The sequence below is a fragment of the Lutra lutra genome, chromosome 4, assembly GCF_902655055.1.
Source record: "Lutra lutra chromosome 4, mLutLut1.2, whole genome shotgun sequence".
Classification (NCBI taxonomy): Eukaryota; Metazoa; Chordata; class Mammalia; order Carnivora; family Mustelidae; genus Lutra; species Lutra lutra.
The window spans coordinates 61675949-61693231 of record NC_062281.1 but is presented as its reverse complement, the minus strand read 5'-3'; the positions used below and the strand labels follow the sequence as shown (position 1 = coordinate 61693231).

At 35.9% G+C, this 17283-nt stretch overlaps 1 long non-coding RNA gene and 1 other non-coding gene across 3 annotated transcripts in view; both read right to left on the bottom strand.

Annotated features, from left to right (window-relative positions):
• The window catches only part of LOC125097494 (uncharacterized), a 49723-nt gene that overhangs the window by 17788 nt on the left and 14652 nt on the right, over window positions 1–17283 (bottom strand). The window lies entirely within an intron of this gene.
• LOC125099393 (U4 spliceosomal RNA) lies at window positions 2439–2573 on the bottom strand. The gene has a single exon (XR_007127147.1). It is a non-coding gene; the product is annotated as a U4 spliceosomal RNA (small nuclear RNA).

Genomic DNA, 17283 nt, shown 5'->3' with positions numbered 1-17283 from the left:
TCTCTCTCAAAGTAAAGAAAGAAATCTTTAAAATAAAATAAAATAAAATAAAATAAAATAAAATGGAGCCTGCTATGATTGTTCCTATAACATGGATGGTTAAAAAAAACATGGGGAAGGAAAAGTTATAAAATTAACAATTGGTCATTTTTGAAAATTTCAAAAATAGAGAAAAATATAAAGAGTATGGAAAAATATTGCCTAAAGTGCCACTCTCCAGAGTCTCTATTAACATTTTAGTATACCTCTGCTCAATTCATTTTGTGAAGTTTCGCACATTTTAAATAGAAGGTTATAAATAAAATTGAAGTACTTTAAGGAGGGCACATGTTGGGATGAGCACTAGATGTTACACGCAACTAATGAATCATTGAAGACTACAACAAAAACTCATGATGTACTATGTGCTGGCTAAATGATTATAATAAAAAAAAAATTGAAGTACTTTAGATTCTCCTTCCCCAGATCCATTATCCTTTCAAAAATGTGACACACATCCTTCAAGTCAATATTTTATATTTTTGTTACATACACATTTGCATTATATTATTTTTGTTTTTAAATGTTTGCATAAATGCCACCATACTGTTCTAAAGCTTTCTTCAATGCAGCTGTTTTTCATTCAACCTATTTTTTAAATCTATCTTTATTGTCAAAGGTAAATATATTGCTTATGAATTTGAACTGCTAGGTAATATTTCATTATATGACTAGACCACAATTTATTTATTCCTTCTGAATAAGACCTAGTTCTTTTCAATTTCTTCTCTTATATTTAAAGAACACTACGGTGGATATTCTTAAAATATGACTTCCTGGAGCACATTTGCAAGAATTTCTCTGGACAATATTTTTAGAGGAGAAATTTGTGGATCATAAGGTATACACAATTTTAGTTTCACTTGATATTGCCAAATTACTCTTCCTGTAATGGGTGTACCAATTCACCTGTATGAATGAGAGGTCTTTTCTTCACATGCCTACCAATATTTGGTACACACACACACACACACACACATACACACACACACGTATAAACATACATACACATAAACATATATTATACACCTATACGTACATGAATATTCTGGATATGAATTTTTGCTATTATGTTTCAGATACCTTCTTTCAATCTGACTCTTGCCTTTTAATATCATACAAGTTTTAATTTTGGTAATAGTCAAATTTATCAGTCTTATGCCCTAATAATTGTGCTCTTTTTTATCTTATCCAAAAAGTCCCTTTCTTGACTCTGTCATTGTGTTGTTGGATAGTCACTGTTTGCCCTTCCAGATTCACCCTCCACCCTTCTCTACTCTGTGCTCTGTTCCAGCTGGACTCATTTGGCCTCTATCTTCCAGCTGAGTCTCGCCAGTGGGAAACATCCGCAGATTGAGAGGCAGAAAGAAAGAAAAACTGAGGTATTTGCATTCCTGATTTATTCTTTGCCATATGAAGTTTTGGAAATATTGCATTCCTCTATCTCAAGTTGAGATCCTGCTGAGTAGCCCTTTTCTGTAGCTCTGGCTTTCCCTTAATTGATCCCTTCCCATTCCCCTTCAAGCCTAGGGATTGTAACAGGATTGTTGGCTGTCATCAGTCCCAGAAGAATTCACGATTCCCTATTTGTTTCTCTTAACTGTCCCCATAGCTTTGTAAGTGGTTCAGTCATTAAGCTCTCTTCGGTTACCACTTTTGAGTGACTACCTGTTTCCTGCCCAGATCCTGATCAATATAGTCATCAATATTTTCTTATATATGTTCTTCTAATAATTTCAATGTTTCTTTAGAGTTTGTTTATGCACAGCACATGAGGTCAGGAACTAATGTCATTTTCCCCCATATATATGGAAAGCCTTGTGTCCAGCATCACTTGAATAGTTCCAGTCCTTGCCACTGACTTACAGTGGCTTCTCTATCATACACCACGGTAGCACATACACTTGGGTCTGTTTTTAAGTAATTTATTCAATTCCAGAAAGGCAAGACCCTTAACCTCTCCATGCAGATAGTACTGGTGTGTATTTCATATTGTTGTTGTGAGGATGAAGTGAGTTCATACTTATCTGTTACTTTGGTCAGTAGAGGGCAGACAGTAAAAGCCAAAAAAATTCAGCTGTTAGTGTCATCATTAATATTCGTAGGTCTTTGCATAAATCCTGAATTATTTTAATGACTCCAGCTTTATAATTAATGTTGGTATCTGCTAGCCCAAATCTTTTTTCCTGTTTTCTTTTAAGTTAAAATTTTCTTAAATATTTTAAGCATTTCCCCCTTAAAATTATATCAATTATTAAAGACCATTAGAATAATTTTTTTTGCTAATAAGAATAATTTTTAATAGTTGAATATTATTCCATCATATGTACATATCTTTTTTTATTTTTACAGGATAAACAGGTAAGCTTTATACTGTCTTTTGAGAACAATATATTCAGTCTCCGTAGAGACTGTCAAAAATTGCCAATGCTGACTATACTTCAAGTCGCGGGGTATTGGGAAAAATTTTCAATTAGCAATAATTGCGCCTCGGATAAACCTCATTGGCTACGATACTGCCACTGAGCAAAGCTATATGTACATATCTTAATTTAACTCTCAATTTTTCTGATGTGGGACCTGTCCCAGCTTTTTAGTATTGTCAGTGATGTTATGACAAATATTTTACATAAATTTTTATTTGTATTTTATATTATTACTTTAAGATAGAGCTATTAATCGGGCTCCCTGCTCTGCGGGGATCCTGCTTCTCCCTCTCCCACTCCCCCTGCTTGTGTTCCCTTTCCTGCTGTGTCTCTGTCAAATGAATAAATAAAATCTTAAAAAAAAAAAAAAGGATAGAACTCTTAAAGTAGGATTAGAGTCAACATGGGTAGAACTCAGGTTGCTAAGGGTATTGAAGACCAGATATTTCTTACACTTTTGAAACAATAAATTGTTTTAAAAAATCTGTCAGGCTAGTAGCTTCTGGATTTAGTGTGTGATATGACCAATGAATCCCATAATTATATGTCTACTGCTATATCTCTTTTGCTATCAAAGTTAGAGGTAATGCTATGTGGAATTGTATGCCAGTATTCAGATACTCCCTAAGTCTTACCTGATAGAGGCTGAGATCAGCATTGAGAAAGGAAAATGTATACTTAGAATATGATTCAATTGCAATAGGGAAAAATTGCTGACCTTTTCAGGACAGAACGGATCTTTTTACGGTAATCAACTTATCACCAAGTAGCTGATTCATTTCCTCCAAGATAGTAATATACTGGAGGCGTAAAGTCAGTCTTTGTGGCTCATGAATTGGACATTCAGCAGCAGTAAAAGATATATCAGCCTTGTTGAGAGATCCATGGTGGTAGGCCATATATAGCTTCTGTTCCACCATAGCTACCCCACACACGAACCCACTGCCTAGCACTGAGGTAGCCAAGGACAGAGAGTGACCATCATTTTCTGGACTAATTATTCAATTCACCTGTATGCTAATGTCTCTTCTGTAGCAGATGCTCCCCAGTGTATGTTAACATATGATACCAAGACTCTTATACTTGTGCCAACTTCCATTGGTCTATCAACATGCACTCTCCCTGACCTTAAGGCCAATCTTCCAATCTTACTCCTTTGGGCCCTAACCAACCACTAAAGACATTGACCCCCACCCATAAATTCAAGTAAATTCTTATCTCAGGCACTTTTATTTCAACACAAAGTAGATCACCAAATGGTCATTAGAAATATTTCAACTTTGCCATTATCTTTCAGAAGTACCCTTAAATGGGACTGTATTGCAGTGGTAATCCATTTCTAGTTCACCAACATACTAAGCCATGAATCAAGCTCATTTTTTTTCTCTTCCAGCAGTCAGTCATAGGCAATCCCCCATGAGGCCATAGACATGAGTTAAAGGAGAGGCCGTGTGCAAAAATGATGAGTTTGAGAACTCCTTGGGCCTGAACTCAGATGTATCACCTTTACTGTACAGTGAAATAAAACTGAGCTTTAAGTCTTGGTGGGTCTGCAGCACTCATCTCATGATGGCCAGCCTGGTCTGTATAGTTACAGGATGCCCCATGGTACAGACACTCAATCTCTACCAGGGCCAGAATAATACTGAGAGCAAGTTTTCAAGTGGTTTATAGTTCTCTGCTGCAGATGACATGACTTTGCTCTAGAACCCAGGAATCTGTGCTGTGACATTCCTATTGTGACTTGCCAGAGACTCTATGTGGCATTTTTATCTTCCAGCAGATCCTTCTAGCATGATAGGATTTGCCATGTCTATAGGGCCTGAGTGGCAATTACAGGTGTGATTTCAGGTGAATCCCAAGGCTTAGCCTGATCCTGTAGGAAGGTCTGGAGTGTAAATAACAACACAGGGTCTATTGTGTTTCCAGGAAGTAAGCTGGTCTTTCATATTTCTATACCAGCCCTTGGGTTGCTCCAGGTTAGGGGAAGAATAGGTAAATTCTTGAGCACCTCCACCTCTAGTTGTCTATGTGAAGCAACTGGAGTAGCCTAATAGTGGTTCTTGAAGAAAGGTGCAGGAACAATCTAATAGCAGTGAGCACACTGAAGTAGAAGGAAGGTAAAAAGGCTGTGGGGGGATCTGATCAGTGTACCAGCATCCTTCATTATAGCAAGCCCATTCATGGAATTAGCAAAGGCATGAGTAGATGGGGTCCAAAGGTCTGATAAATGTCAGATGCCATAGCAAATCCTCCAACCAAAACCAATCCTTGATACCAATAGAAACATGTATTAAACCCAAAAATCCTATCTAGACAAGTTTGGTATTTTTGTATAGGATATATATAGATGCATATAATATCTGTCAATCTCCTAGTTCTTATACTTTTTCTCTTTGGACTTCTTGTTCATAAAGGAATTTTTCATGTGCAAAGTTTGTTCCCTTTATGCCTTGGAGTTACTTTTCTTTATTCTAATTTAACAGATGACATTTGGTATTACTATTAGTATTATTGAAAATCTTTAGGCCTCATGATATTCCATTTCCTAGGATTAACCCTAATAGTTTGGAGTGAAGTTGAAATTACTGATGGTATTTTTGTCAAAATAACTTTTGATTATGGTTGATGTTGCAAAGAATTCTCAGTAGTCACACTATATGGCTCTGGATTTGGAATGGTGATGGGTATTCCAGTGATGATATAATAGGAAACTATTTGTGATGATGACAATCCTGAAGGAGAAGGAACATGTGAACATAATGTCATTATAGAGGGATGAAGGTTACTTTTGTAAAAATAGGACAAAGCAACTTGTTAAGTATGATAGACCCAAACAGATAAAAATGAATATACTTTTGGTGATAGCTATTTTATAAGAATTCTCTATTTTCATATAATCTTGAAGAAGATTATGTAGTGTTTAGGGTCACATGCTCAGAAAAGTTGTGATAAATATTACGACATTTTAAAAGTATAGTTTAGTCATTGGGCTAATCTCAAGTGAAAAATGAAGCGATTTGTTCTATTAGACCCAAGAGATCACAAAACCTAATTATTCCATTGCTTCCTCAGGCATAATCTCTATGTCTGTTGATGTAAGAAGCTAATTCTCTGAGGATGCTATTAGTAACTCACTTCTGCACTGTTTGTCCCACACTGGAAATAGTGCAGGTGTTATAAATGTCACTGTGTTTCCAAAGCACAAAGCTCCATTAATCTTTTATATTTATGGTTTATCAGGAAATAATGTTGCTAAGTGGTAATAGGATATTATCAGGATAAGTCGAATAGGATACTGAGGATTTTTTAGGAACAACATATACTTTCATGCCTCTGTACCTTAGTGTGTGCTATTCCCTTGGCCCAGGTTCCTCTTTCTCTTTGCTATTGCATTTCTGCGTGTATTCAAGGCCCAGATCAAATATCAACTCTTTGAAGCCTTCTCTTTAGGTACTCCCAGGTAAAAAGCACTCTCCTCCTCCTCTTTGCTTATGCAAATATTCTAATACTTAACAGGTTCTGACCATGTGCCTCTCTTTAGTTCTGTGCCTGCTTCTCATCTGTCTGCTCTATTACATTTCAAACTCTTAAAAGTGAACCCTTCTCATCTTTGCTTCCTCGAAGCCCAGAACAATGCTTGGCACACAGCAGTCACTCAATGAATGCCTATACCATGTGTTGTTATTTTTCTGAAGGGTCCCTTCGATTCACCCATGCCTTTATCAGTACCTGTCAATATGGATACCTCTTTGCAAATGTTTGTAGAATCGAACAGAATCCATTTACATGTAAGACAAATATTTGATGATTATTTTAATCTTCTTAACACTCTCCAAATGGCACTAATAATAGTAGGCCGATGTTTATTTCTGTTGCTACAGGCAGTCCATAATGGCACTTAGGAATGAATAACTGGCTTCAACTTTTTTCAATAAAAGCCTATAAACTGAAGTCGCTATTCATGTATACTGGAACTGGACAATTAAATAAATGGATGGTAGAAGGTGGGAGACAGGTTTCTCACTGTTGGAGTGGGACATTACAGAAAAGCAAGGGGAGAAAGCCAGAATGATCCATGTGATAATAGATTAGAACTAGAGACATCAGTGTGAACTAATGTATAACTTACTATAAATAGAGATGGACATATTTATATATATAATATATATGCATACATATATACACGTGTGTGTATATATGTATACATATATACACATATATATATATTTATACACACACACATATAAACAAGGATTTGTTCCACATATATATTTCCTTGCTTTGTCAACAGGGAAGTCCTAGAATTAAAACACCCCAGTAGCAATGAGCACATTTACAGCCCAGATCTTGATGTCTAATACCATTCTCCAAAACAGGAACCAGGCATCTTTGGAGAAATGGCTAATTATAGAACTGGAACAGGAAATACAAGATGAGCCCAGAGCATCCTACAGTGCCAGAAAGTAAGAAAGTCCTCAAAAAACCAAAAATGATGGGAATATGTCAAAGGGGCACAGAAGTCAATGAAAACAGCTCCCGCTAGCCAAAGTGGCAATAATTCGAGGAACAAAATAAATTAGTACTGGATTATAACCCGAAGTATAAAATAAAATCTCTAAGTCCATACCAACATAAATAAATGATGGATAAATAAATAAGCAAAAAGACAGACTTTCTCTGTAGAAGAATTCCAATGATTTATGGTACTCCATTCTCAAGAGGGAAGAACATCGTTCCTTGATCTTTAAGTGTGGGTTGTTCAGTGACTGCCTTCCCAAAAGTACAGTATTTAAAGGTGAGAAAATAGAGCAGACACCTGACAAATAGTACCTCAGGCAGGTGGTGAGGGGCAACATCAACAGCTCTAAGTCAGGGGGATATTATGTCGTGATGAGAATGACACCTAACATCTGTGGGTCATCTTTGATTTCTTTCGGGATCTTCTTTTCCACAACCCCAATTTAATCATGAAGAAAAATGTCAGAAAAACTCCCAAACAGGTACCTTCTACAAAATACCCCACCAGTATGTTAAAACTTTCAAGATCATCAAAAATAAGGGAAGTCTGAGAAAGTGTCCTAGCCTGGAGGAATGTAAGAGGATGTGACAGCTAAAGGGAATGTGGCTTCCTGAATGGAATCCTGGAACAGAAAAGGGACATTAGAATCTGAATGAGCTTTTGACTTCAGTTATTTTTTTTTTAAAAAGCTGTAAGTACATAATGTAAACCTGTAAGTACCAGAATGCAGGGTAGGGACTGGCATGTAGTAAACATTTAATGTGTATTAGATAAAGGGTGTGGGAATGATTGGCCCGCCCTTAAATTTATGTTCCTCGCCCAAACATGTATCAGGTCCATAATCATATAAATATATATACGTATATCCATATAGCATAAATACTAGTAAGTAAAACTAGATAAGAAATTGTATACATTTCTGTTGTATTAGTTTGACCTTATTTTCAGATCCTAAGCCCTTTATTTTTATTCTTCCTCTTTCATTTAATAGAATATAAGGATTTCTACAGCCCAAGTGATGACACATTTGTAGGCCTGTTGCTTCTGCATTTCTGTAGAGCTCAGAGATAAAGATGTAGAGAAACTACTAAGCCACTCTACTGAGAAAACAACCACCAAGTGTAGCTGCAGATTGCTTCTTTCAAACATCCCAGTGGCAAATGGCCAAACATTCATTCACATCTTTCACAGGGATTCTGGACCCAACACTTTTCACAATCCCTGATCACAGGCAGCTCATTCTCTGTGTAAAGAAGGATACAGACGGGTGAACGAGCAAGCCAAGGCACTAAGAAGCTGCACCTGAAATCAAGGAAGGCTGAACCAAAGAGGTCTGGTTCAGCTGGACTTGAAGGACAAGTAGGTGCTCAATCAGGAAGAACAATCATACTAAAGGTTGAGAAAAAAGGAACACTTAGAAGAATGATTCCTTCTGTGGCTCTACATGAGGATGGAGGGGGGAGAAACCTGGGAATAGAATTACCCTGCTAAGGAAAAACTGAGGCAAAGTGGCAAAATTGGTGAGGGTTATTTTTAGTGCTTCCTGCTCCTAGGTGAGGTGAAGAGTGTTGATCAGGTTTAAGAGAACCTGAATCTGTAGCCCAGCTCTACTACTTATGACTGAGTAAAGTTATCTATGCTCCAATTTCTCATCTGTCAGATGGGATAATAACAGTGCCTACTTCACCTGGTGAGAGAATCAGTGAGCTGCCAAATACTTTGGCTCAAACACTTTGAGTAGCATGGGGTACATGAGATTCAAGAAAAGTTGTTTTTATGTTTGTGCTGTTTTTGATAACACAGGTCAGTCCTACTGAGACGGCGTGGACTCTTGGATGGTGTGTCTACATTTTGGGACCTGTCATCAGAGCATCAGTGGGACCTGCCTTTGGCTGGATAGAGGCTACTTTTTAGGCTTTACCCAAGCATTGAAAATGAATAATCTTTGTCATAAAATCCTATCATCTCTGAGTTAAGATGCTATCTCTGTCATAAAATAAGTTCCTACATGTTTTCAATCTAGATAATACAACATTGTATCATAAAGTGTTATATATGAATTTCTAAAGCTGATGTATGGTGAACACTAGAGTGTCCACTACCCTGAAGAGTACATTATTCTAACTAACTGCATCTTCCAGAGAGCTAAGGGAGCAGTACGTCAAGATTCAAAACTTCTAGAATTGTATCAATTTCAAAGGAATATTATTCTATATGAAATATCCTTATTTTATCAAGAGTACTTTTTTATTTATCCTTCAAGTTACAACTCTAATACCTGTTCCCTGTAATATTTCAAACTCTAAGGGGAAACTCATTGTGGCCCTACTGCAGACTAACAAAGAAAATTCATTATTATAAATTCATAGAAATAAAGGATGAAACTTGAAAAAATACACAACTGAGCTAGGAAAAAAGAGAAGAAAGTTCCTGGTGCTAAAACTCACCAGCTAGAGTTGCAGCAACCCACGGGATGTAGGATCAGAAATAGAGGGAGGGTCTAGGAACTCGTGTTTTAACTGACAAGCCAGGACAGAAGGTGTTACTTTGGGGCTCCATCCATTCACTGTGTTTAGCTACAACTGAGACACCTACACGTAACTGAGCACTGGAAAGAAGCAAAAAAAAAAAAGAAAAGAAAAGAAAAGAAAGAAAGAAAAGAACTTGAAAAACTTGTTCTGCCAATATGTCTGTCCAGGGAAGTGATAAAAAGCTGTGGGTAAGAAAGAAAATAGAAGTCTGAGCCATGTACCTGCAAATCTTACCAAATGCATAGTAAGGGAGTCATCAAAATAAGAAGTTAATGCCAAAAAACTAGCCCAGATGTGGGCCAACAACTGGGACATCAGGCAGAAGCAAATTCACAGCCTCTCTAGGTCATGCTTCAACCCAAAGGACATGCGGTTCTCACGAAAAAATGATTCCCTTTGAAGATAAACTCACCTCCCAAAATTACAAGATGTACAAGGAAATCATCCACCTTATGCAAAAGTCAACAGACAGGAGAAAGAGACAGATTAGACTTTCAGAACATTAGTATATATAAAGTCACAAAAGTAGTTGTATCTAGAATGTTAAAAATGCTTTTTAAATGGAAACATTACAGGCAAAAACAGGATGTTCTAAGAAAATAAAATATATTTTCTTAAATAAAAAGGAATATCCAGAAATAAAAATTTCAACTATTTGATATTAAAAACTTTGTGAATAAATCAGATTTTAGGTAAAATACAGTAGAAGAGAGAAATAATGAAATGTAATATGTTTCTAAGGAAATTCATTGTAATGCAGCACATTGAGAAAAATAGATAAAAATGTGAAACAGCTGTTAAGAGACAAGGAGTAAAGAATCAAGGAGAGTGTATAACGAACAGGAATATTAAGAGATATGATAACTGATAAATACTGAGAACTTAAATAAAATAGAAATCCACAGATTAACGAAAAAATACCTAGTCTCATTGGAATGAACAAAAATAAATTTGCACCTGGAAAAAATCATAGTAAAAGTGTGAAACATCATAAACAATGAGAAAATTGTTAAAATTCACCCAGAGGTAAAAGATAGATTATCAGCAAAGGAACATTTGGGCTGATGGCTATTTTCTCAAAGATAATAATAGAGGCTGAAAACCAATGGGACAAAGTCAAACTACTGAGAGAAAATAGCTGTGATCCTCCCGTTTTAAAAGTATCTACCATTTAAGAATTAGATTAAAAAAACATTTTTTGGCAAATATTTTAAAAAATACTAACAGATGTATTTTAGGAATAAGTAAAGTGACCAGGAAGGAGTAGAATAGGATGTATGGAGAAGGGATGAACAAAGGCATTAAAAAACATCCGGTAAATCCAAATAAACTTGCCATAAAAACAAGAGCAAAGACTAATTTGGAGTGAGAGGATTTAAAAATAAGGTGGAACTAAAATATTTCCCAGTCATGACACGGACCACAGGAAGAGCTGTAATTTGATTACAAGTGTTCTAAAATGCTTCTATAGTTCAAGCTGAAGCCAGACCTTTTGATTATTAGCTTTTTATTTTATTTTTATTTTTTAAGAGATTTTATTTATTCATTTGACAGAGAGAGATCACAAGTTGGCAGAGAGGCAGGCAGAGAGAGAGAGAGGAGGAAGCAGGCTCCCTGCCAAGCAGAGAGCCCGATGTGGGGTTCGATCCCAGGACTCTGGGATCATGGCCCGAGCCGAAGGCAGAAGCTTTAACCCACTGAGCCACCCAGACGCCCAATTATTAGCTTTTTAGATTCAAGAATGCATGTCACCAATCTTTAGAAGTTCACCTATACTTTTAAACTAATCTCAATTAAATATTACCCAAAAAATCCCTCTAAACTCTCATGTTTATGTGGAAGATTAAAAGATTAAAGCAGTTGAACAGCTAAAATTATATTTTTAAAGCAAGGTTGATATGATGGAGTTTGAGGACCCAGTTGCAACTATAAGTAACATTAAAACATGCTATAAAGCTGTAATACATTTACGCATGGTAAAATGATGACATAGAATGAAGAAACAGGCCTATGAACTAAAATAGTTAGCTTTAAAAAAACCCCAAAAACCAGAATACTTCAAATGAATTAGAAGATTTTAAATAAAGCATTATAATAAAGCGACAGGGAATGGGAAGATTATTTAACAAATGATACTGTAACCATTATCAATTATTTTTTAAAAAGTAATAAATTTTCATCTTCGCATATTATTGTAAAAAAGGAATGCACGTCAAGAATTTAAGAATAATTATTAAATAAATAAGAAAAGAATCTGTAACTCTCAACCGGTTGATGGGTAAAATGGTGAGGAATAAAGAAAACTTGATCAATCCAACAGAAATGTTCTGTGATCCTACAATTCTGCTTCTTGCTACATAACATAACCAGGAAGACTCTGGCACATGCGCAAGAGAGGTAGACAACATATTCATTACGTCATTCATCTCCATCAAAAGCAGAGTAAGTAAATTGTGGTAAGCCTGTACAACAGAATATTATAGGCAATTAAAATGAATTAACTACATCAACATTGGTCAAGCTGGAAAGGAATGCTGAGTATAAAAAATAGAACCATAGGTAAAAATGATACCATTTATGTAAACTTAAACACCAAAAGAGATCTGGGATGCCTGTGAAAGTATGTGTGCCCAGGTGAACTATGAGATCATGCACTGGAAGGATTTATCCCCATGTTAAGATAGTGGTTTTCTCTGGGGAGATTGGGAGGAAGAATGGGAACAGGAACGTGGGTAAATGGCTTTAACTCTATCTATGACACCTAAATTCTTTGGTAAAAAGAAAACTGCAGGAAATATGTTAAAATATTGACATTTGATATATCTAAGTGATGGAAAAAAGGTATCAGTTATATTTTCTGTACTTTTCCTTGTGTTAAAGTTCTTAATTTTAAAATATTAAAAAACAATTCAAATAATGTATAAGTACACAAAGCAAATCTATCTTCTGTCCGTCTCCCCTGGCAATTTTATCTTTCCACATTTTCTTTTGCTTGTGCAAGAATACATATTTGGAAGTTTTTTTGACTCAGTATATTACAGATAATTTCTTTTTTTTAAAGATTTTACTTATTTATTTGAGAGGGAGAGAGAGCGTGCACGAGTTGGGCAGGAGGGCGCAGAGGGAGAGAGAGAAGCAGGCTCTCTCTCACTGAGCAGTGAGCCCCACAACAGGGCCGATCCCAAGACCAAGACCTGAGCCAAAGGCAGATGCTTAACTGACTAAGCCACCCAGGCACCCCTAGATAATTTCTTCCAGTCAATGCACATAGATTTACTTCATTCTTTGTATTTTTCCACAGCATGGATGTATCTTAATTTTACCCACTGATTACCATATTAATTAGATTTCCAGGAACATTTTCATTTGTTGGTTTGTTTGTTGTTTGTTTGGGGAGAAACTGCTACTAAAACAATTCTCTAATAAGTTGCTACCCTCTTATTTTTGTCAGATATATTCCCAGAAGTGAGACTTTGGGGTTAAAGAATATATACACTTTATATTTTCATAATTATTATGAAATTGCTTGCAATAATAGCTATAATATTTTATAGTTCCAACAATTGTGTTTGAGAGTGGTGGATCATGTATCCTGGCCAGCCCAGAAACTATCAACATTTTCCATCTTTGGCATCCTAAATTATTGTTTTTTTGTTTTTTTTTTTTTTGCATTTCCCTAACAAGGTACAAATCTGAACATCTTTTGTATGTTCATCGGACATTTGTGTTTTCTCCTTTCAGAACTGCCTATTGCTATTCTTTGCTTTTATTAAAAACTTCATAACTTCTATATAACTCACTCATTTGCTCAGTAAACACTATTATAGAGGAGATAGTGAGAGTCTGGGACTAAGCACCAATGGCAATTAAGATACAGACTGGGGGTACCTGGGTGGCTCAGTTGGTTAAGCCTCAGACTCTTGGTTTGGGTTCGGGTCATGATCTCACGGTCCTGGGATACAGCCCGATATCAAGCCCCGCAACATACTCCATACTCAGTGGGGAATCTGCTTGAAGGTTCTCTCTCTCCCTTTCTTTGCCCCGTGATAAAATGCTACAAATACTGCAAGAAATGTCTGTCTAAACAGAGTGCAATGAGCCGCCTTTTGAGACCCAGAAAGGATAGGAAACCTTAATCCAGCAAGCTGATGCTTCCACTATTGGGTCTTGAAAATGAGTAGGTTTTGGCCACGCATTTCCCACAGCTTGGGATCTGTGCAAAAGGAAGACAACACAAGTAGAAGAAACTGTGTATAAAATCCAGCAGATATGAACAGTGTGGATTAGTTTACAGGAGTCATGCCACTGAGACAGGAAGTCAGGACGAGTTGTAGCTTCCAGAAGAGAATGAGGAAGAGAAGTTGGAAGTCATCCAGAGCATAGTTGAATAAGTATGTCCAGAGTGCAGAAGAACGGTCTGTTAGAAATCCATTCTTGAAAGTCATCTACATATAGGTAGCTGTCTGTCATTCATTATAGCAATTTTGAAGTTCCACCAGCTCTATGGGGTTTCTGGTATGTGGGGCAGTTTGTTAGCAAACTAAATGGCTTCCAACTGCTATTTTTTTTTTAAAGCTTTTGTGCTTACTTTATCGTTTGAGGTGGTTGTTTTTTTTTTTTTAAATGTCTCTTCCCTTGCTTTTAAAACTCATTCTTTATGCTGCGAAGTACCTCCTATTATATTTCTTTTTCTGCCTACTTACTAAAAAACTCTGTACATAGAGATTGGCTACTCCTCACCCAAATTTGGGATTGTGTGTACATACTGATGTCAGTATCTATTAATATATCCAACAGGAGGAGCAGGAGGAGATGTCTTGGTAAATACTGAGATGTGGAAGTTCAAAAGTTTTTACTTAAATTCCAGTTAGTTAATATACAGTGTAATATTAGTTTCAGATGCATAATACAGTGATTCAACACTTCCATACATCACCCAGTGTTCACCACATACATTCACTTCTTAATCCCTACCCCCCCCACCTGCCTTCTGGTAACCATCACTTTGTTCTCTATAGTTAAGAGTCTGTTTCTTTGTTTGCCTCTTTCTCTTTATTGTCCCCTTTGCTCATTTTTTTGTTTTGTTTCTTAAATTCCTCATATGAGTGAAATCATATGGTATTTGTCTTTCTCTGACTAACTTATTTCATTTAGCATAATGCTCTCTAGCTCCATCCATGTTGTTGCAAATGGTAAGATTCCATTCCTTTTTATGGCTGACTAATATTTCATTATATATATATATATATGTATATGTTTCCATAATTTGGCTATTATAGTTAATGCTGCTATAAACATTGGGGTGCATGTATCTCTTTTGAGTTAGTATTTTTGTATTCTTTGGGTAAATACCCAGTAGGGTGATTGCTGGATCTTAGGGTAGTTCTATTTTTAACTTTTTGAGGAAACTCCAGACTGTTTTCCAGAGTGGCTGCACCAGTTTGCATTCCCACCAACAGTGCAAGAGAGTACAAGAGGGTTCCCCTTTCTCCACATCCTTATCAACACCTGTTGTTTCTTGTGTTGTTGACTTTAGATATTCTGACAAGTATGAGGTGATATCTCATTATGGTTTTGTTTTGTATTTCCCTGATGATGAGTGATGTTGAGGAACTTTTCATGTGTCTGTTGGCCATTTGTATGTCTCCATTGGAAAATTGTCTATTCCTACGGTCTTCTTCCCATTTTTAATAAAGTTCTTCATAGATTTGGGATACTAAGGAGGTTTTATCTTTTAAGAAGTTTGTAATTTACATCCTGATTCTTGTGTGTTTTCCAAGGATAGATTAAGGGGTCAGATATTTGAGATCTGGATTAGTGAAGTTTTGCTGTTTATAGACACCGACATAATATCAGCATTTTTAATTGCCTTCACTTTATAAATCAGTTATTTATGAATTGAATTTTTCAAGAAAAACATTTAAGCAAATGATTTACATTTTCATTTCAGACACACTTTAAGATGAATATTTAATAGCTCTACTTCTCTCATTTTCTAGCTTGAAGACCTTCTTTATCAAGCAGTTTATGATCCAGGACTAATGATGAAATGCAGATGGCACCCTCACTATTTAAAACATGTCCATCACTGAATCCTTAGTAAATTGAGTAATATTTTGTAATCAAATCAGTACCCCAAATTATTCTGATTTATGAATTCTAATCTGATTTCACAATTTCTTTTTGTCATTGCACTTTGTATTTCACTTTACAATGTCAAAACAAAATATGCCTGTGGTTGCAAAGTCAAATAGACTGAGGAATCTGCTGCTGTATCTTTCCAACCCACCAGTTTGCTCTTTAGACACAACCCTTAAAAAATGTTTGCTTCTAGTTCCTTTGTGATGCCTCAACAATCTCTTAACTTGCTCACTACTGCTCATCGCTCATTAGAGTTTGTTTTCATAATAGTTTTAGACAGTGTTTACTGACATCCTACTGATAGGTGAGGGTTTATCTCACCTATATCTCCCTACCTCATCTTCCCCTTTTCCTTACCTCCCCATCATTTATCACTATCAACACTTCTTCTACTGGATGCCTCTGCAATTTTAAACAACTTATTAAATCTCCACTTCCTAACCCAACAACCACAGCCATCAATCTCTTGACCTCCACTATAAATGATCAAGACACCAATATACCAGTTTTCTATCCATCTCTTCAACTCTAACCCATCTCTTTATTTCATACCTTTTATGTTATAAAGATGGATAACCTTTACATTCTTTCTTGTAGTACAATTAAGTCTCTGATTTGTCCATGAGTTAATTTTTGTAATTGAAAGTTCAATGAACAATTTAAAATTTACAGTATTATGAGTATGTAAATTTTGTTTCCTGTAGAGCCAACTTGTATGACTGGATTATATTTTTTATACAGATCCAATGACATGAGGACCGTGCCATTCAAAGGAAACATTCCTATAGTCAGGTTCAAATGGATTCTCCTTTTTCTGTTCTACCACATGTCTTTACCAAATTGCCAAGCTTATCAAAACTCTCATTCTCTTTAATCAATTAAATCTCCTTCTCTTTCCAAGTCTGGATTGGGAAACCTTGGTCTCTTGCTCATATGTGGACTAGTTACTCTTTATGTCTCAGTAAAACTGTGATTTAGGGATTACATACCATTGATCTTCTGGTTTGGCACTTCTATCTCCTAAAGACTACCTTGTCTTTTTTCTTGGTTTAGTTGGAACACTTCTATAAATCACTTTAAAAATTGGTGAGCATTATAAAAACAGACACAGACCAATGGGATAGAAGAGAGAGCCCCAAACAAACCCTCACATACATGGTCAAATTATTTTTAACAAGGGTGTCAAGATCATCAATGGAAAAAGGATAGTCTTTTTAACCAATAGTGCTAGGAAAACTGGATATTCCAGGCTAAAAATGAAGTTGGATCCTTACATTATATTACATGCAAAAATTACTGGATCAAAATGAATCAAAGGCCTAAACATAAGAGCTAAAACTATTAAATTCTTAGAAGTAGACATACAAGGAAATCTTCATCACATTGAACTTGGAAAGACATCAAAAACATAGGCAAAAAAATTAACAGACATCATCAAAATCAAAAGCTTTAGAATATCAAAGAGCCCGATCAACAGATTGAGACGGCAACCCACATAATTGGAGAAAATATTTACAAACCATCTGATAAGGTATTAATATCCATAATATATAAGAAACTCCTACAACTCAACAACAAAAACAACCCAATTAAAAAATAGGCAAAAGAAAAAAAAACATAGATA